The sequence below is a fragment of the Alosa pseudoharengus genome, unplaced genomic scaffold (genome assembly GCF_046254945.1).
Source record: "Alosa pseudoharengus isolate Yale_2024_CS ecotype anadromous, Long Island Sound unplaced genomic scaffold, YU_APseudo_1.1 YU_APseudo_1.1_scf_18, whole genome shotgun sequence".
Lineage (NCBI taxonomy): Eukaryota > Metazoa > Chordata > Actinopteri > Clupeiformes > Clupeidae > Alosa > Alosa pseudoharengus.
Window position 1 is genome coordinate 25,657,980 of NW_027468650.1, and position 21,997 is coordinate 25,679,976.

General features: G+C 40.7%; 1 pseudogene; it reads left to right on the top strand.

Annotated features, from left to right (window-relative positions):
* The first annotated feature begins 1,180 nt into the window (after positions 1-1,180).
* On the top strand, positions 1,181-21,659 carry LOC143131506 (uncharacterized; annotated as a pseudogene).
* Positions 21,660-21,997: the final 338 nt, after the last annotated feature.

The window sequence follows — 21,997 nt, forward strand, 5'->3', positions numbered from 1 at the left end:
TCCCCATCTGAGTAAGTCCGATAAGTTTAATTACTTAAAATCATTTCTCTCAGGCAACGCTGCAAGAGTCGTAGCAGGCCTTTCTCTAACGGAGGAAAATTATGATCATGCAATTCAAATGCTTACCAGTCGATTTGGACGAAAAGACCTTATAATTAATGCTCACATGAATAAACTACTCAATCTGAGTCCTGTTAAAAGGGTCACAGATATTGTAGCGCTGCGCAATTTATATGACGAATGTGAGGTTCAAGTCCGTAGTTTAGATGCGATGGGAGTAGTTTCAGATGCATATGGCAGTTTACTTTGTCCGATCCTGATGAAGATGATGCCGGAAGAAATTACATTAGAATTCACACGTCAGTTAAAAGAAGACGAAGTTTTGAGTGTGAGAGAGTTAATGGACTTTTTGCAAAAGGAAGTAGAAAGTAGAGAAAGAACAGCAAATTTATCGCAGCGACAGCCAAGCTATGCTTCAGAAAAGGACTCATTCAAAGGCCGAGAAAAAATGTCAGAACGAAGAAAAAGTTACGGCCCAACCTCAGCTACCTTTCATGTTGGTGCTCGAGAAGATCCACACTTCTTATTCTGCAACGAAACGACGCACAAGTCTCGAGAATGCAGTTATCAGAGTGTAGAAGCCAGGAGAGAAAAGCTGCGAAGACTAGGCCGGTGTTATGTGTGCTTAGGCGGTAGGCATATTGCACGCAACTGTAGAGCGCAAGGTATCACTTGTGGAAATTGCGGTCGAAGACATTATAAAGTTGTATGCCCACAATCTGCATTAAGCGGAGACTACGAATCCCATAGAAGCGCAGACGCACCAGATACATTAGTGTCAGTCTCCCCTGTGCAATCCACTCACCATAACACCATATTTCTGCAAACGGCAGTAGCCTGGATTGAAACTCCCATTCAAGATCAGTTAGTGAGATGTTTGTTGGATGGAGGGAGTCAACGAAGCTTCATTCGAGAAAGCCTATCCAGATCACTTAATCTGCCAGTCATAGGAGAAGAAACACTAAACCTGCATACATTCGGATCAGCCACTCCTAAAAGAGTAAAATGCAGAAAAGTGCGAGTGCGCTTGAGAAATATTAAAACAGAGCAGAGTGTGAAATTGGAGTTATTGGAGACGCCGCATGTCTGTGCTTCCAAGCTACAAGTTGCAGATCCGAAGATGAGAAAAGCTTTGGAGACAAAAGGACGACAGGTGGCAGATATCCCGATACGAGGAATGGACATTGAAGAGCTCGGAATCCTGATCGGTGGAGATTACTACTGGAAGATAGTGACGGGCCAAATGGAGCGCATGAGTGACACGTTGGTGGCAATAGAGAGTATGTTCGGATGGCTGTTACAGGGGACGGCGACGGTGCTGAACACCACTGTAGAAACCTTGGACATCGGAGTGATGCACGTCAGTGTGGCAGAAGATATTTCCCTTTCGGATCAGCTGCGCTGTTTTTGGGAAACGGAGTCGATTGGAATCTACCCAGATAAAGAATCGCTTTCCATGGATGATGAGGCAATGAAAAGGTTTCGTCAAACGGTGACTCACAAAGAAGGAAGGTATGAAGTCAGTTTGCCATGGAAAAAGAATTCTATTGAATTGGCATCAAATTTGAATGTTGCTAAACGCAGATTTAAAAGTTTGACAAAGAAATTTAGCAAAGATCAGTCACTTTACCAGCGATATGATGCAGTGATTCAAGATTACTTGAATGAAGGAATGATAGAAGAAGTGACAGAAGAGATGTCCCATCTATTACATGCCGCATCATGCTGTAGTTAAAGAAGAGAGAACTACAACTAAGGTTCGAATTGTGTTTGATGCATCGTCCCATGAGAGTAACAGTCCCTTTTTAAATCAGTGTCTACTTGCAGGCCCAAACTTGAACCCAGAACTCCTAAGCATCCTCTTGAAATTCCGTGAGCACAAAGTTGCACTTATGGCAGACATTACAAAAGCATTCCTGCAAATTTCATTGAACAAAGCAGATCGAGATGTTCTGAGATTTTTGTGGACCAAAGATAAGACGTTTAGCGATGAGGAAGCCAATCTGATCACGCTGAGAATGACTAGAGTACCATTTGGAGTGTCATCAAGCCCTTTCCTGCTAGCAGCCACGATAAGACACCATCTCGACAGGTATGAAACCATCTACCCGGATATTGTGAAAATTATGAGAGACTGTCTCTATGTGGATGATCTGATTACAGGAGCAACAGACGTAAAATCTGCTGAGAACACGGCAATGAAAGCTAAAGAAATTCTGTCTACAGCAGGAATGGTGCTCTGTAAGTGGAAAACCAACTCCAGTGAATTGCAAAGGGAATGGATGGACACGGATTTCACAGAGAGAGCAGTAATCAAGAGTCCATCCACATTAAAGGTACTTGGAATTGCTTGGAGAACGGATAAAGACGACTTCACCTTTGAAGTAGATGAATTGATACAATTTCTGAAAAATAAAGTTAACACAAAGCGCGGAGTGCTGCAATCGGCCGCCAGACTGTTTGACCCTATTGGATTCCTATCCCCATTCACAATCAGAATCAAATGCCTATTTCAAGAGCTGTGGCAAAAAGGACTTGATTGGGATGAAGAATTACCAACAGATCTGTGTGAGAAATGGGAACGGTGGTGTGCAGAAATTCAGACATTAAATCAGCTGTCAATTCAACGCCGGTATGACGCGACTCTGCCACAAGGTGAGCACAGTGTTGAAGGCAAGGAAGTTCATGTATTCTGTGATGCCAGTCAAACTGCTTATTGTGCAGCAGCATATTTAAGAACCGTAAAATCTGATGGAAATTGCACAAGTAGTTTAATTACTGCTAAAACCAGAGTTGCTCCTTTAAAACCAACAACATTACCCAGATTAGAGCTTCTAGGAGCAGTAATAGGAGCTAGACTTGGAAATTATGTCTTGACTCATTTGAAATTAGACAGAAGTCAATTGAAACTCTGGACAGACTCGATGATAACAATTCATTGGATTAAGAGCGATGCCAAACAATGGAAACCATTCGTATCAAATCGAGTGTCGGAAATTCAAAGCTTAACTTTACCAGAAAACTGGAATCATTGTCGAGGGCAAGAAAATCCAGCTGATTTAGGCACAAGAGGATTGTCTGTGGATTCAATGATTGCAGCAGAACTGTGGTGGAGCGGGCCACAGTGTATCAATCATATTGATACACAGGAGAACGAAGAGTTTTCGGAAACCCGCACTGAGATTGTTGAATGCATTGTGCAAAATCAAATAGCTGCAACCAAGGTAACAGAAAATACCAGCCCGATTCTTGACTTAAGCAAATACAGTAACTTGCAAAGAGTTCTACGAATTACTGCATGGGTGTATAGGTTTATTCATAATGTGCGAAGTGCAGAACAGCTAAAAGGAGAATTGAGCGCAGATGAGCTAAGAAATGCGGAAAGATATTGGATCTCAAACACACAGAATGAAAGTTTCTCTGCAGATATTGAGAATTTGCATGCTGGAAAAGATCTACACAAACACTCAAAACTACTAACACTCAATCCATTTATTGATGAATTCAGAATCTTGCGAGTTGGAGGTCGCTTACAGAAAAGTGCGTTACCGCATGAAGTGAAACATCCATGGATTCTTCCAGCGCATCACAGGTTTTCGGAACTGCTTGTGAGAAGAGCACACGCAGAAGTTCTACATTCGGGAGTAAGGGACACCTTGACCCAAGTTAGAGAGTCATGTTGGATTTTGAGAGGAAGGCAGCTGTCCAAGAAAGTAGTACTGAAGTGTTTGATGTGCCGTAAATCCAAAGTGAAGCCCAGCCAGCAGAGCGAAGCGCCGCTACCAAGAGAGCGCATCACAGAGGCCCAACCATTTGAGGTAACCGGTGTTGATTTTGCCGGTCCATTACTAGTCAAGCCAAATCATCACAAAGTGTATATAGCTTTATTCACATGTGCAGTTACAAGAGCTATACATTTGGAATTGGTGTCAGACTTAAGCACAGAATCCTTTATTATGGCATTTAAGAGATTCATTGCGAGAAGAGGAATATGTAAAACCATCTATTCAGACAATGCCAAGACTTTTAAGAAGGCTGATAACGATCTGAAATTAATGTGGCAACTTATGAAAGGAAAGTAGTGGCAAAGTCTTTTCGCAGGAAAACAAATCACCTGGAAATACATTGTGGAGCGAGCCGCATGGTGGGGAGGATTTTGGGAGCGTCTGGTGAGATCTGTAAAAACCTGTATCCGTAAGATATTAGGTAAAGCCTGACATTTGAAGAACTACAAACGGTCATTACAGAAGTGGAAGCGGTAATCAATTCACGACCACTAACGTATCTCTATCCAGATAGTGAAGATGTGTCACCGCTAACCCCTGCTCATTTTTTAGTAGGCAAGAGACTCACCGCTTTACCCCCACAGAGAAGTCTTACAGATGTTCGAGGAGCGGACGCGCATTCCCTGACGAAGCGACTGAAATACCATCAACGGATTATGGAATCCTTCTGGACCCGTTGGAGGAACGAATATCTTCTTCAGCTGAGGTCAGCCCACACAGTGAAGAAAGGTACTAATCTTACAGTTAAGGTTGGAGATATTGTGTTGATTCAAGAAGATAGAGTACCAAGGCACATGTGGAAGCTAGGACGAGTTGAAGAATTGTTCATAGGAAGAGATGGTAAAGTAAGATCTTGCCTAGTAAAAACATCAAAATAATTTCCTGAGAAGACCAGTTCAGTTATTATATAACTTAGAATTGTGATTAATGAACATTGTTCTCCGACCAAGTTCATCGGGCCGGAGTGTGTTGTGCCTTTTTCCCCGGTCTTTGTGTGAACGCAGGTGCGTTAATTGGCCATCATGACGTCATGCTGGAGTTCCAATCCGAGCTGTCAGTCAACAGATAAAAGCGACCTGGACCTGTGCGTCGGAGGTGTGGTTGGGTGCGCTATGCCGAAGTGCTTGCCAGTGTGAGAGGCTGCGCAGTAACTCAAACATGTGACCGCAGCGCCGGATTTGAAAATGGACAATGAAATATTTAGCCTTTTTCTTGTTTTCTCTTTTTTGTATATAGTTAATCAATAAATCTTTTGAAGAGCATTTTTGACTTGTCCGCAAGTGAAATTCCACCACAACTTCATTACCCACAATCCTGAACAATCCCACAGTGATGCCTCTGATTGGTGGAAAGGCCGTTATGGTCATAGTTTGAAACTTTCTCAGCGGAAAAATATTGACAAAGATGGCGGAGTTTTTTACTGCCTATGGCGAAAATCTTAATGTGATTAAAAACTTTCTTGACCAATATTGGTACTTGTATCAACAAGGATTGGGGTTTATACATCACACGAACTTAGTCAGGGCCAATACACTATCAAATAGACCACTGTAAATGTTAGTTTAAACACTCAAACTTTTCAGGTAGGCTAGCACTAGCCGACAGGCTAACCTTTAGCATTTCCGACATTGTATGTCATTACATAATGCAGCTAACATTAGCCTACATGCTGCAACACAGGTATGAATATTATGTTTTAGTGAGTGTCCAAAGGGGTGAAAGCCACTTTAAATCGGGTCACATTATTGACTGTTGTGTGTCCGAGAGTCAGTTTGTGGGTTTTGTAAGGGTCAGCAGCATGAGGGACAAGACCTACAAAGTTGTGGTGAGTTAAGCAGGGAGGTTGGTAACGTAAATGCTGCTAGCAGTGCTAGTTAACATTAGCTAGGCTACTGTAGCCTTCATACTGTATGATTCATATCAATCATTAACCTAGGAATACTTCGTGCATTTAATGAACATTTTGTGTAATAATTCACGGCAAATTAATAAACTGAATATGGTGGTCCAAGAGCAGACCATGCATCAGCCCGACTGAGCAGTGATGACAGCATAGGATGAGTCAGGTAACATTACGAAGCACTGCCGTTAACGTTAACCGCTTTCACACACACGATATAAAATACACGATGATAAATATAAAATTCAATATCAAAACACTATTATTTACACGATTACTCCTGAAATAACTGCTATTAACTGCACATTCACTATATAAAAATCACTGTTTGGAGGAAAGGGTTCGAAATGATCGCCGGTTTTGAAATGATTTTGCGCTGGTTCGTGCATTGCTTATATATTATTCAGTGAGGCGCGGTGGTTTATGGGATGAGTAGTTCCTTCGCTCGGAAATGAAAATATGTACACAGTCTTGTACCTTTGACTTTTTTTGGATTTTCTCTTTGTTTTTTCACTCGAAATTATATGTTGTATGCTTATGAGTTATGCCGTAGCTGGTTAGCCTAAGACATGCTGTAAAACTCTTTAGATACTGATTTTTCCAAACGTCAATGGGACAAATGAATGGGAATCTTACATCTGGCACCTAACCGCATTTTGGCTGTGTGACTGTGCAGCTCTATAGGCTGCCGTCTCCCTACTACCAGAGAATGTCCAATAAGGGGAGAACTGCCACTCTCGGAAAACTTCCGGTTTCTGAATTGGTTGCAGTTCCTTCTGTGGTTCCACATGAGGGCGCTCGTCCACGAGTGCAGAATGCATGGAGGTCTATGGAGCTGTACCCCTCAAAATCCACTTTTCTCGGGATATAATTTTTTTCCAAGTCATTTGAATATTGTATTCGAAAGGGGAGGCAAAGAAAATACACTTGGTTGAGTATTAAATTTTTTAAAGTCACTTAATTGTTCTTAAAAGCCTTTCAAACGTGTCAATGACGTCACTCATTAGCACAATGCTAGCGTATTATGGGCAACAACGACCCAACCTGTAAGAAAACAAAAGGACATAAGTACTCGTTCATTCAACTTTTGACCTATAACCCATGTTGAAGTTATACAAACTACAATCAAATCTGAGATTTGTCAACGACAATCAGGTGAAAGAGACAAATTTAGCTGTCAAGCTCCATTGACTCCTATTCATTCTGCACTCATGGCGATCGCCCCCAGTGGAAATCTGGTGGAACTGCAACCAAAATTCGGTACAATGGGACTTAATACGGAGTGGCCAGGCTCTCCGTAGATTTTCTTAGTAACATGATGCTAATCGCGATTTATATGATAACAAATCTAAAGCATATTTAATCTTTAGATTTAGACTCCATGCAGAAATAACAGTATTAACAGCGGTATGTGGGAGTTTCCCTACCAGTTTAGCTGCTCTGATAGCTGTTCTGAACTCTCCTGCATATTTCAGTTAGCAGCTAACATGACATTTCCTGCTTGTTCTGTTGTGAACTCCAGGCGGAAAATACTATGCTTTGAGGAAAACAACCATTTTATCGTTAGTTCCCTCTTCAGTGAGCGATTACTAGCTCGTTCTTGTAACAGAGATGGTTGTTTATTGTCCCCAGGTTTACAGAAACACCTAAATATAGAAATCAAGTTAAATGCTGCCTACCACTGCTTGTCTATTACATGGCCCAGAATGCCTTGCATGTCTTTACAACAAAACAACACAATACATAATTTCCCGTAAACATATGAATTTGCATACTTTTTTTAACATTACATTTCTCTCCCATCATGATATTTGACAATAATTAAAATTTACACCATGAATGGGAAAATAACTGTACTATGTCAGCTATATATGGGCGATTCTACCGAATTCGTGCAAATTGCTGTCCCAGCATTTCATCATTCAATGCGCGAGAGAAACTGAAACCACTTGATAACGTTGGTAGCAAAGCTCCAATTCAGCCTATTGGAAGGCTATTATGAAACTACATTTAATAGAACAATGTGGATTTATGCAACTTCCATAAAAACAGAGCACATACTATAATACACTATCTAGAGTATTGTATAGTCAAATTTGAATAACGTGGCCAAAAGCTTGTGGCATAATTAAATATGTCAATATTCTTTCCATTTGCCTACCAGTGTATGATGCTTGCATGAGGGAAACATCCCAAAACGATGACACCCATATAATTGCTGTTGGTTTGGTAAGTATTTATCATGCAACCATGCAAGCAATGGAACTATTGTAATTATATTTTACATTAGTAAAGCAGTGCTCTGATGTGCATGTTTTCACAAAGTTTTTGTAAACAATGTTAGCACTTTAAACACTGGCTGCTTTGAAGTGCATGTATAACAATATAGCATAACAATAATGATTGTGATGTGATATAAGGATAATTTGATGGGGGATGGGTTCATGTAGGTGGGCCCTATGACCCCAAAGTATGCCATGACCGGGCCTCAGGTCAAAGAAGTTGTCTATGTCCATGGCAACACTGGCATACAAATAAAGTCTATCAAAGGTCTGACATTAGATCTGAAGGTAGCATTTTAAATGTGTAAAGCATTTTAAATGTTTTTTTAATACATAATGTTTTTGAACAGTTTACTTACAGTAATACAGCTTCTAACAAAAGTAGGGTGATATATATTTTATGTTTTCCCTTTAGTTGAGTTCAAAATAAAACAGACACAACAAAATAACAAACACTTTTTTAAAAAAAAAGTAGTCGTTTAGATTAGTCGACTAATCGAAAAAATTAGTCGTTAGTGGCAGCACTAAACACTACAATAGGCGTCTGCAGGGAGGTTTACCAACATACTTCACACCTACCGTTACACTCCTAAAGCCCCCTACCTAAACCTCACTCCTGATCCGGGTCATGGTCAAGGATTCCAACACAGTGGACCACCCCTCCACCCTCGTTTTGTTTTCATTGTTGAAATTTGGGAGAGAACCTTGTCTTACATTTAAAAAACAAAAACTGAACTGCGTATTTGCTTAACTACTTGGCCTGTCTGACCGAGTGGGTCAGAGTTTAGGCTGGCTATGGACGAGGCAAACCGGTGTCGCCTGGTTTCAAGCATTCCAACAATAGTTCCATACATACTTTCACATTTTGTTTTGCACACTTTCACATTTGTGTGAGTACCTAGTAGGGGTAATTGTTGATTTAAAGAGTAAAAAAAGTGTAAGCCTTCAGCAGATCCCTTCTGCGGAAATGTGTTTGCTCATCCGTATGGTGGTACTGTGCCATGGTACATGCAGTAGGCCTACTTGCTTTTAGGGAACGGGAGATGGCACTCTTATTGTTTTTCTTCGGATTGGTTATGGCATACCTGCCGACATTTAGCTTTTAAAAAAAAAACGGGTTTTGGGTTGCCAGGTTTTATGACAACAGGGTTGAAATTGAAAGTAAGTCATTGTGTTGGCTATGTGTAGGGTGTATATCATACCCAATTTGGCAACCTGGGAAATGTCAGACTAACAGAAAAAATGAATAGATCCGTGATTTTAAAATTAAGTTTGATGGTCATGCAATATTCTGTGAGTTTCCCCAGGAGAAATAACAAAACGGATGGGCGCCGGGAGATGACCTTGAAATACGAGAGAAACCCGGGAAAATGGGAGTGTTGGCAGTTATGGGTTATGCGTTATACCTAACAAACATTCATGCTTAAAGGGATACTCAAGCGTAAAAACAACCAAAACAAAATAGCCTTACACTTCGGCGGTAGTGTCCATGGGCATCCTACAGATAAACCGAAGTATTGTAAACTTAAACCCTAGGTCGTTTTTACTTTGAAGTAGGCCTTTAATTAAGGGGCGAGGGACATTAGAACAATCCTTTTGAACAATGCACCTGGTGTCTGATCACTTATTCCGCTGTCAAACTAGGAAAAGTGAACTAGACACTCCCTACATAGATCTGAACCATATGCTTCAGATCATGCGTCTTAGGTTGTCAATATAGGGCCCTGAAGGTAACAAATTGAACACTAAAATGAGATCTGGAGGTTATATGTGTTTTTTGAGCAATTGTCAACATGTTAGATACTAATACTTTTAAATGTGACCATTTTTGAACACTTAATAAATCTTTCTTGAAGGATTATAAAACCAAACATACATTTTCTATCTTGCATCCCATAACACCCAAACTATCCATCAGCTGAAATATTAAACAGATTTCTTTAAAAAAAAAAAATATATATATATATATATATATATATGTCAAATGTGCTAGCTGCATTATGTGCAACATTTGTGACTTATTTGTCATTTTTATCAACACAAAATACTGGCAGTCTGATGTAGTCACTACCGAAACACTACCGTCACTACCGAACTTGTGCTGTCACAACCAAAACATGGGATGTTTTGTTAAAAAAAGATTATATGTAATCATTTGACAAGATAATATGGTGGTGTTTGGTTAAATATGTATTTATAGTAATACATCCTGAAATTTGAAAATGGTATGATCAACTTTATGCGTTTTACAAAGAAATATTGTTTTTAAAATGCAATTAATCTCATAAATGACCTTTATTTTGTGTAAAAAAATATTATTGTTATCAGTTGAATCATGGAAATGCTTTAAGAAAATTCTAAAAAATATATGTAGAAGGTATATGTAAAGAAATTCCTGATAGGTTATCATAAAACTTCTTATTTTGTTAATTCATATTGTGTTTCGGTAGTGACACATTTTGGGAGAAGGAAAACATTCCAAAACTGTATAAAAAGACAATATGAAATTAAAATGTCCAATTATTAGAAATGTGTACCTTAGATGTTATACAATGCATGTGAATTAAAAGTTTTGGGGAAAAAAGACACTTTTTTCAAAATGTTACAACCTCTGAATTTGCACGAATTCGGTAGAATGGCCCATATAGCTAATGTTCTCCTTGCAACTTCAGTTTGTAAGTCCATAAACACCCATGGCAGAGCACTGAATTGATGAGCAGGGCCGGAGTGGGTAATCGGGAGAATTCCCGGTGGGCCGCTTCACTTTTGGGCCGGTCGAGGGAAAAATATTGGCATTTGTCACGTTAATCTATCTTCTCTTAAAGTTGGCTACACACGTTCGCATTCTATGCCTAACACTGCAGCCTCTGCATGGGTTGTTCTCCCCTCCTAAGAAGAGTTAATTGGTTGGGTCCATATAGCCCGTCTTTCCTAAAAAGTTTTCTCAGATACCAGCTGGGCCGGCCCTACCGTAGTGATAAGCGTCAGGGAGGATGGATGGTAGAACGATGCCATGAGGGACTGAAAAGGCCAGGTAAAAAAGACGAAAAGTATTGGAGGGAAATGCTGCCAAATGTGCCATACTTCCAATTTTTTTTGAAGAGGACAGACATAAGTGGCAACTGGTAAAGAGATAGCCATGATTATAACGGCGTAATTGGGCTAATAACCTACTGGACGTTGTAGCGTTGTCAACCTATTCGCAAGTAACATATTAAATGAATTAAAATATTAGCATTTTGGTATCATCCAATATGGCTATTCATAGACTTTGCAAATATTATGCAAATATTGATAACAAAACTCAAGCTTGATCTGTGTATGCAGTAGCCTATAGGCCTAAAAACAAAAGTAGCCTGAGCAGCAGATCAGCCAGTCCCCCGCTGAAAATGATGAGCCCGAAATTAACTATGACTATAGGGACAAGTAGAAAGAATAATAGAGTTAACCTTATGAATTAAAGTTATTTTATGGAAGCAAGAACAGTAGGCTATGACAGCAGTAGGCTACATGATCAACCTATATGGCTTGTTTGCTCAGAAGTGGGTGTAGTAAAGGAGCAAATCACCAAACAACAACATGATAGCTGACCCATGCAGAAAAAAACATGTAAACAATACAGTAGTTCAATATGACTTAGTGGAATTGTGGGATACATTTCAAATGCTTTATTTCTTCCTTCCTGTTTTTGTTAACTTATCAACCTATCCTTGTGGAATAGTGGAATATTAGCCTATAATAAAAACTACAGGATAGTAAGAGCTGAAATGTTGCCTTATTTATCCAATTTCCACCACCACAAATAAAGTGGGCCGGTCTTGGGCCTGAAACTCCCGGGCTGAAAAGTGGCCCCACTCCGGCCCTGTTGATGAGTGTGGACAGACTCTGTGGCATTGTGGCAGAATTACAGCAGCAAAGGTGAAGATGATGATGATACCAAATAGCTGGGGGGGGGGGGGGTGTTGCCAAATGATATGAAATTTTGGAATGTTTTTCTTTTTTTATCTTGTGCATCCTCACATTGGAGCCTCGAGTTAATGTACAAAGTTTTGTTTCAATACGTGAAAGCGTTCCTGAGATAATACCTAACTTCCTGTTTCGCGGCTACGCCGTTGATTTCGGCAAACACTTCCGAAAATCAAAAATCCTTCTAGTAACTTTTGTGAGGCTTGGTCCAAGGATCATGTACGCCAAGTTTTGTGAAGTTAAGACCACATTTGTGACCTGTGAAAATTTAATTTAGCTTTCTGTTCAATCCAATATGGCGGAAGACCGATGTGGATCCGTGATGTCATCTCCGCGAGCAACTTACACGGGTTGGAACGGTGTTCCTGTCTGTCTCAAAGGGCGTAGTCGCAGGAGCTGGCCAAAAATTAGGGAGACGGGAATAAGAAAACTTTAGAAGAACAATACTGCTTTCAGCAAAATAAAGTTTAACATGTCCATGTATCATGATACCCAGTACCTAGTTTTGTATTGACTTTTGTGCAATCTTTTTAAACGTTATCATTTTTTGCATAAGACATTTCATACCCTGTATTTCTCAATTCATTATTTCTGGGCCATCATGTTTACACCCTTAAAGATAATAAATGATATCACAAAATTAACCTTTCCTTTAATATATTCCAAGCTCTCAATGTATTTTTGTTATACCAGTAGATGTTTCCCCTTTTACATAATGTAAAAGCAGTCCTATACAAATATGTGTTTTATTATAACACCCACTTTTTTTATTCCACAGGTGATTGTGATATGGCTGTGTGTGGAGTAAGCTGTATCATAGAACCAAGGGTTTTTTTGTCTCTCAGCAATGCCAAGATGATCTCACCTGATGGCACTAGCAAGCCTTTTTCCAGCAGAGCAGATGGCTATAGCAGGGGGGAAGGTTGTGGAATTGTTCTTCTGAAGCCTTTCAAAAAAGGTACACACTTATAACCATTTTGTGTGCGCACGCGTGCGTGTCAACTCAACTAGAAATGTGATGTAAATGGAAACATCTATATCCTGTACCAAACATACCTAACATGATAAATATACTGTATACTTTACAACCCATAACTGGTTTACAACTTCTTTTTAATACAGGCCCTTCAGGACTCTGATCATATCTGGGGTATTATCAGCAAAACTGCAGTCAATCAGGATGGTCACACTGCTTCTCCGATGACCAAGCCATCCATGATTCAGCAGAAGAAGCTTCTGAGTAAAATCTACTCTACAGAGAGTGACCTGACCAGTGTCCAGTACATAGAGGCTCATGGGACTGGAACACCAGTAGGTGACCCCATAGAGGCAGGTAGCATCTCAAAGGTCATTGCCAAAGCAAGACCAGCAGGATCAGAGACTCTCATTATAGGTTCTGTTAAAGGTAACATTGGACACACTGAATCAGCTGCAGGTGTAGCAGGACTGATAAAGGTTCTACTAATGATGAAACATGAGACAATTGTGCCCTCAGTTTTCTACTCAGATGACAGTGCTAGTATAGATGCAAATGCTCTCAATGTCAGAATACCCACTAAGGTAGAGAACTGGCCAAGCTCTAACCCAGCTGGAAGGGTGGCAGGAATAAATAACTTTGGTTTTGGTGGCACAAATGCCCATGCAGTTATCAAGCAGTACAAAAACTCACAAGTTGCAGTAGATGAAGATAGGACATTTCAGAGTCAGCAGTATTTTGTGCTCTCTGCAGCTTCTGAAATTTCACTTACAATGATGATCGCGGATATGATTGATGAGATCGAAAAGGAAAGTACTGAGAGCTTTCAAAAGCTCTCGGAATGCAGGAGAAGTCATTCAAAACACAAATATAGGAAAGCTTTTCTTGCATCATCATTGGCAAATCTGAAAGAACAGTTCCTGTCTGTTCTGACCAAACATATGAAGCCATCCAAGCTAGATGCCACTTTGGTGTTTGTGTTCTGTGGTAATGGTGTTACCTACAGAGGCATGTGCAAACAGCTTCTCAAGCAAGAGCCTATTTTTAGACAAAAAGTAAAAGAAATAGAGACTCTTTTACAAAGCTACAGAGATATTACCATTGTCGACAAGCTGGAAAATGATACTGATGAAGGCAATGATTTCTCAAGACCAGACATGGTTCAGCCACTCCTCTTTGCAATTCAGGTTGCCATTTTCTGTCTTTTCCAACACTGGGGTGTAAAACTAGACGCTGTTCTTGGGCATTCTGTAGGAGAGGTTGCAGCAGCTCATTGCTCTGGTTTGTTGTCTCTTGAGGATGCTGTCAAGGTCATCCATTACCGTTGTGCACTGCAGAACAAGGTGGGAAGATGCTGGTTGTTGGGAATATGGGTGTCTCAGAGGTCTTAAAACTCTTACCTCCATACTCAGGGAGGGTTTGTTTGGCTGCTTTCAATAGCCCGCAGTCTTGTACACTGTCAGGCGATGGAGATGCTATAGACAAACTACAACAGACCCTGGGCAGTTTGGAAGGTAGTGATGCCCTATTTCATGCAACTTCTACCTGTTGCAGTTAGTCCTAGATATATAGCAAGACCTGGATTTCCAGGAAGCATTGGCAGTCTGACCATTTTTGAACCTCTGCAAAAATGACCTTGGTGTTTGCGAATGATTTGGGAATTGCCCATTCCCTGCAGTCCCATTTGAGCTGTAAATGTGTATATGTGCCATTTGTTTATGGCACGGAAGTGCTGAACAATGGGTTGCAGGCACTGATGCAGAAGTTGAGTCTCTCAGATAATATGGATGACTTTGAGGACATTTTGTTTATGTGGGATGTCACAAATATTACCACGTACTCAGTGGATGCAGTGGTGGAGAGTGGAGTTACCTGCTGTGAGATTTTTCGTAAAATCATTGTAGACCTGAAAGCAATGAATACCATGAAATCCATTAGGACAGTGACTCATGGATGTGCAGACAGCACAATCGATCACGTCAGTCTTGGATTTGTGCTCTCAGGAATGACGAGAGCATGTGCCGCTGAGGTACCAGATCTCTTGTTTCAGCTAATTGACATCAGCTCAGTCTCATCTGAGAATATAAAAGCTCTGGCTCGGGTCTTAAGATCATATCCCTGCAGCAAATATCCAGAGTTATGTATAAAAGATGGTGGTTTATGCACCAAATATAGTCCACACACACCCTGCAATTAGTATGGACCATCAAGAGGGAAGGGTGCAAAAGTGGGTGACATCATCACATCCTGTTGTCCTGTGGCAGCTACCTCCAAGGTTGTTTTCTCGGAAAAACTGTGCTACTCAACCAATGAGGTGTCATTTTTGAAGGATATTCCATGTATGTCCTATTTTGCAATTGCATGGAACATATTACATTGTACATTACCTAAAAAGGAGGGGGAGGGGAGGCTTGGCATTCTCTCAACTGTTACAGATTCAAGCTTGAGTAAAGTCCTTGTCCAGACTGGTAACAAATCAGGATGGAATTGCACAATAGTTACAGAAATCAATGGTTGTGGTGCTGAGATGAAATTTGATGCCTGTGTTTTGTTACATCCATTTGATAAATCATTGTTGCAGAGTGCTTTCAGAGCTCCTGGTGTGAGGCACGTTGTGATTCTTTGTGACAGCCAGGCTTTATTTTTTCTCTCTGAGCGTATTCTTAGAGCTGGTTATGACAGCATTTACATCCACATACTTCACTTGCCTCAAATTCTGGTGAAGGGACAACTCACAGAACATTGTAGTCACATTGAGAATTGGCTTAAGGCATTACACATTGACAGACATGTGTTGAACCTCTCAAGCATTTGCTTTGAAAGTGTGACCCCTGACAGTAATGGCAATCGACATGCACAAGAAGGTGAATCCTATTTCAGCACCAGGACCATATCTGTGGTGAAGCTGAATAAAGAGGGTGATGACAAGTGTAAACTTACCGAGATTCCACTGCTACCAAAAGAGTACAGGCTCTTCAACAAAAACTATGTGTACATTGTAACTGGTGGTCTCACTGGGCTGGAGTTTGAGACAGTGAGGTTCATTGCTGAGAGAGGTGGAGGGTACATTGTCATTCTCTCCAGGAGGAGCCCCAGCTCTGAGATGCAACAGGAGATTGATGCTGTGAAGCAGCAGTGTGGGGCTTCTATTGAAGCTTTGCAGTGTGATGTCTCTGTAACAGAAGAAGTAGAAGAGATTATGGGTATCATTAGACAGAATTTTCCTTTCAGACCTATTAAAGGGGTCTTTCACAGTGCTGTTGTACTTCATGACGGCACCCTTGAATATCTCAACAGGTCTCTTTATGAAAAAGTCATGAAGCCAAAAATGAACGGAGTACTAAATTTGCATCATGCCACCGAACACTGCAACTAGGGATGTCCGATATTGGCTTTTTTGCCGATATCCGATATGCCGATATTGTCCAACTCTCAATTTTCGATTCCGATATCAGCCGATACCGATGTCGATATGTGGGTTATTTTTCCTCAAAACTAATTTAGGTAACATCACATACATCACACATCATTCTTAATGTTATTGTGATGCCCCACTGGATGCATTCTTGAATGCAACAAGGGATACCTTCTTATACGTGATTTCTGCAACAATGGTAGGCTAGCCTACTGAAAACGTTTGGATATTCTGTTGTTTTCTGCTGTTGGTTAAATAGATAGACACACATATAGGGAAAACACTAGATATTGAATTTATGTGCTACAATGCAGGGCCCACTTCCCCGAAAGCATCTTAAGCCTAAGAGCGTCGTAAAGTCCCTCTTAAGATTTGCCGACTGTTTCCCGAAACCATTGTAGCTTAAGAGCATCGTGAAAACACTCGTAGATCTACGAGTGCTCCAGAGTACTTGTTACCGGCTAAGAGCGTCTTAACAGTACTTCTCACTGAGGTCACCAACAGGACAGAGGAATTACAACTTAGAATACATAATCCAATTTACGTTCCCATTCTTTATTGTGTTTACCTGTGATAAATCAGATTTTAGCGTGCAAAATAGCCTACATTTAATGGTCATAATAATGTGATGAAAAGCAGACAAAAATGCAATCAAGTTATGAAACGAGACGTTGCCAGAATAGTTTGACATTATCTTTGCTAAGTGAATATTTTATTAGGCCTATGAGGTAAAAAGCAGAAAAAGCAACATGTGGTTTAGTCTGTAGCCTATTGCATCAAAATCTAAGCCTACACATTTCCTCTCTTTCTTACTCGACTTCTTTCTTATCTTCAAACGTTTTCATAAGTGGCACCGCGAAAAATTATTGCATGGTGCAACAATCTAATCTTAAAATAATTACAATTATTTATGTCTCTGTGTGGTATATAACCTACTTGGGATGCTTACATGCAGATGTCAAAGTGTTTCTATTTTCGTATTGATGTGAATTAATGTGTAGATCCGAAGTTTAAATGGTAGGCCTATAGCTGTGACGTGCAGTCACCTGACATCACCGTCAAATCCATGGAGGTATTATATATAACTGGAGAGAGTGACTAAGTCCCGCCCTCCATACAAATGAATGGCGGAGGCTAGGCTAGTAAATCCGGCCAATTCATAGTCAACGCCATCTTGAACACTGGGGTTCGGATCCAGCGCCAGTCGGCTCTGACCATGCGCCAAGTTACAAAGCTGGAAATGACGCATGGACCAACGTCGATTTTTATTGGATATTCTGTAAAAAGAGAGTCGTCCTCCAGTAACAGGGTGGCGATAATGCACATAAAGTCCTTGCCTCATAACAAGAAGAAGAAAAAGTTGATCGGGAACGCGCATGGAGTCCGAGTGGAGTCGGCATGAAGCGCAACTTAATTTCATTGGATAACACAGCGGCTCTAACTAAAAGCGGTCTGCCTCACTGATCTATTATAGATCAGTGGGTCTGCCTGCTGTCCTGCTGCAAATATGCATTCGAACATGACGTGAAATATCCGTAGTTGAACTATAAATAAACGATTCGGTTTTTAGTGCCAAGTGTAGCGCATTTTTACAGTCTATGATTAGTTTGTTTTTTATTTTATTGTTTGCCATCTCAGCGGGTGCTCTAAACGTATTTTAGCGTTGGCCCATGACCAAATCAAGCCAATAATAGCCAGTAGCCACAATAATGACTGGAGCCAGAGCCCTCAATAGCCACCCTGTTTTCAAAAATAATATTAAAGATAGTATTGAAGATAACGCACAGAACGGTCAGCCTGAGCGGACAATTACGTCCCCAACTCATCTAAAATGTGGTGTCTTTACTTTGAGTTGTACACCGCAGATGGTAAAGTAACGGTTAAAAAGAATGTTGTCTGCGGACTCAGCAAAAAACAGTTTACTTACGCATCCACGACATCCAATCTTCGCGCTCACCTGTGGAGTTACCATCCAAATGAGGCAGCGGTGTCAGAGGCACAGTAGACGGCCAGAGCATCGCCAGGCGTCCAACATCGTATGATTGCATACTTTCCGTATATCCTAAATTATGTCCAGGGTCTGCTATTTACTTTGGCTGCAAAGCACAGGTATTTATTTGAGGTAGACTTATTCGAGGCAGACCTTTATTTCTTACATTGTACGTTATTGTGAGACATGCGTTTTGTTTGGAGCGGCATACCAGGCTATCAAACGCAGACGATTTTCGGTTTTGGTATGGGATTTAATTTACTTATTGACTTTTATTATATAGTTAAATGTTGAGACCGATGGGCATTTAAATCTAGAGGGTATTTGATGATCACTGTAAAGTTTCGTGTAGTGGAAAAAGTGTTGGAATTTCCAGCTGTTTATTGCGAGACAAGGCCTTTCCTTCATTCATTGAACGTGCACTGTGATCTAATGGAAACCTTATTGCATAGCGAAGTAGCCTAAATTGAGCTTTTTTTTAAATTATGCATGGTTTACTTTTTATTAAATTCGTAGGCTGGAATGCCTCGCAGCAATAATTGTGTAGTAGCCTAGTGCTTTAGCCTCTGGCAAGCTCCAAAGGGGGCGGCAATAGGTTGAGAGCAACGTGTTGGAGACCCATGGTGTAACGAGACAAGGTCTTTATGCCGCTGTTGTGTAATTTATTGTCTTTAATCATGTTTAGGCTATGTTTGTTCGGGACAAACAACAACGAAACAAGATCAATATAATTTAATTTATTTGTTTATTTGTCATATGATGGATAAACAACCATAATATGCGCGTCTTCTCATAGGATCCTCAAGAAATACGCACTGAATAACGTTTGGCTGTAGCCGCCGGATAGGTACCCGCCCACCAACATGTACGCGCATGAGAGCTCGTGCCCAACACGGATTTTCGTGCATGGAGCTGGTTCCAAATGCTCCATGCAGCGCCATATTTGAAAATGGCGTATGCTAACATGCCGAAGCTAATCTGCACGCTCTTGACCCCCTGGTCAAATCAGAGGATATTTTAGAACTATTAACGTGGACAGCTCCCCTTAAGAGCATCTTAAGAGCAGTGCACGCGCGTTCGCTACGAGCATGTTCGGGAAACAGTCGGAAAAATCAAACGAACGATCGTAAGATGAATCGTAGAAAACCCTCTTAAGAGCGTGTCTCATTCGTTATCGGGGAAGTGGGCCCTGGCCTGTTAACGGTATGACAACAGTGGTTTATTTAAACTACATCATAAGGATTTATTTCGTCAGTCATCATGCTCATTTTAATGAGTAAGAATGAAAGTTCTGCTGTATTTATTGCCAACAAAATTCCGCGATATCTCCCGCGAGTCACGTCAGGCAGACTGTAGCTTGTCTGTCTGGGATGAGCTGCCCTCTGTTGTAGCTCCTCCCGGCTAGCCTCTGAAGATCACGTTTACGCATAGCGTTTACGTAGTAAGCCAGACTCAGTCCATCTCAAACAAGCCTATTGCAAATCGCAAGTTTAACGTCAGAAGGAGACACTTGAAAATAATTCTAAACCACAGACATAATGTTGAAACAGAGCGAGCAAGTTTGTTACTGCAGCCATCCACGCTTGTTTGTATGCTTCAAGACGCAGCTTGATGAGGTCATCATCTGTGCGCCGGTAAACACTTCAGGAGCGCATAGGCACTAACGCAAGCATTATTTTATCGGTTTTAAGGCAAAAAAAATCCGATAACGATATTAACAGATATTACATTTTTATGCTAATATCGGGCCGATAATATCGGTGGGCCGATATTATCGGACATCTCTAACTGCAACCTAGACTATTTTGTTTGCTATTCCTCAGTTGCTTCTTTTACTGGGAGTCCTTCTCAGTCTAACTATGCTGCAGCCAACTCATTCCTGGACAAATTCTGTCATTACCGAAGGCGTCTTGGGCTTGCTGCACAGTCCATCAACTGGGGTGCCCTAAACCTCGGACTGTTGCTAAACAAAGATCATCTGCAGAAAATCTTAGAGACAAGAGGAATTATGCTCCTGGAGTTGAATGAAATACAGCAAAGCCTTCAGGATTGCTGGTTACTGAACAAACCACAGCAGCTTATTTGTAAGTTTAATTTCAAAAATATTGGAAGTCATTTTTATTCACAAAATGCATCTCTAGGGTTGCGTTTAGCCCCACTGGTGAAGGAGAAACTTGGGAACAGTAAGGGACCAGACCCAGTTTTTGAGCATGCCCATCAGTCCCCAAGCGAATATGTCAGGACTGTTTTGTCCGAGACACTTGATGTTAAACCTGAAGAGATATCTGAGGACACACTCCTCAGCTCTAGGCATTGATTCTATGCTGGCCATGACTTCAGAATCTATTCTCCAAGGGTAGAGGTGTGAACATTCCACTGGTCAAATTCTTGGACCCAAACAGCACAATGGGCACTTTGGTGACAATTCTGAACCAGCTTGCTGACAAAGCTTAAAGTCTTCTTTATCAAAATGATTATCCTATTTGATACACCATTCAGGAAATATGCAGTGGCAAGTTAAGGCGATCAGTAACAATTGAGATATTTGCAATGCTTTTGGGACACACAATTTATTTGCAGACACTCCCTCCCTTCAAAGAGTGAATGGGGATGGGTTATCAAATACTGTATATCATTGACATAAGTGAAGTGAAGTGACACCCATGATATCAATATTGGCAGCATAAGTGTAGTAAAATTGGTTAAAGGAGTGATTTTTTAGGATTGTTACCGAACGTTCTGTAGGCCAAAATCAAAACACTGGTGAACGTTCTCAAGACTACGAGACGCAAGCCTCTTCTGGGTTGCCAGCTTTAACGTTTCTCCAACCATGACCCAGCTACACATTACAGAAACAGTGAAAACAAAAAATACCTCTCTAACCAATGTCTATTTAGCTGAAGTTAGCTGAAGATAGCGAATATGGCCAGCTCTGTGTCAGACTTATTCTTCGTTTGACGAAGACTTCGCCATCTCAAGAAGCACCTCCGATGTCCACTTAATTTGTTTCTTGTTTTAATTTTGCAAATTTGCCTGCCTCTCGTAGGCGTTCATGACTACAATTGACAGCTGTTGACAGTTGACCTTTGCTAATTTGGCAACCCAAATAGGAGGATGCGCCAGCCCATTATTAATATGCTATTCTAGAATTAATCATTCAACATAAACGAAAATTCCAAGAGATTCCGCCCCGTAACTATTTTTTTTTCACGGGTTTTACGGGGTTTTACGGGCTATAGTAATATTGTCAAATAAGCCATTACTTCAATTCATTGTGTTTCCTTATTCTCTGACGACATATGGTGATAATTTTTGGGATGGTTACAATTTATTTTCCATTATTTCCTACATACTCTGGTCCTTTAACTCATTGAATGCCAAGCTGTTTTCAGAAGCTTTGTCCTAGAGTGCCAGCAATCTAGACCATTGTTGATGATTTTTGTACAACCACAGCATATTCTGTGTTATACAGTAGCTATGAACACATACAATGGCTCGTTTGAAAGGTGAGACTTTAAGCTCTCAGTGGGTGCAAACCGTGTATTTCTACAGGCTTCTATTCCTGAGAAATTGCAAGCTAAACAGTGGCTAGTTTTCATCAAAATCACTGTTTTTTTTCTAGA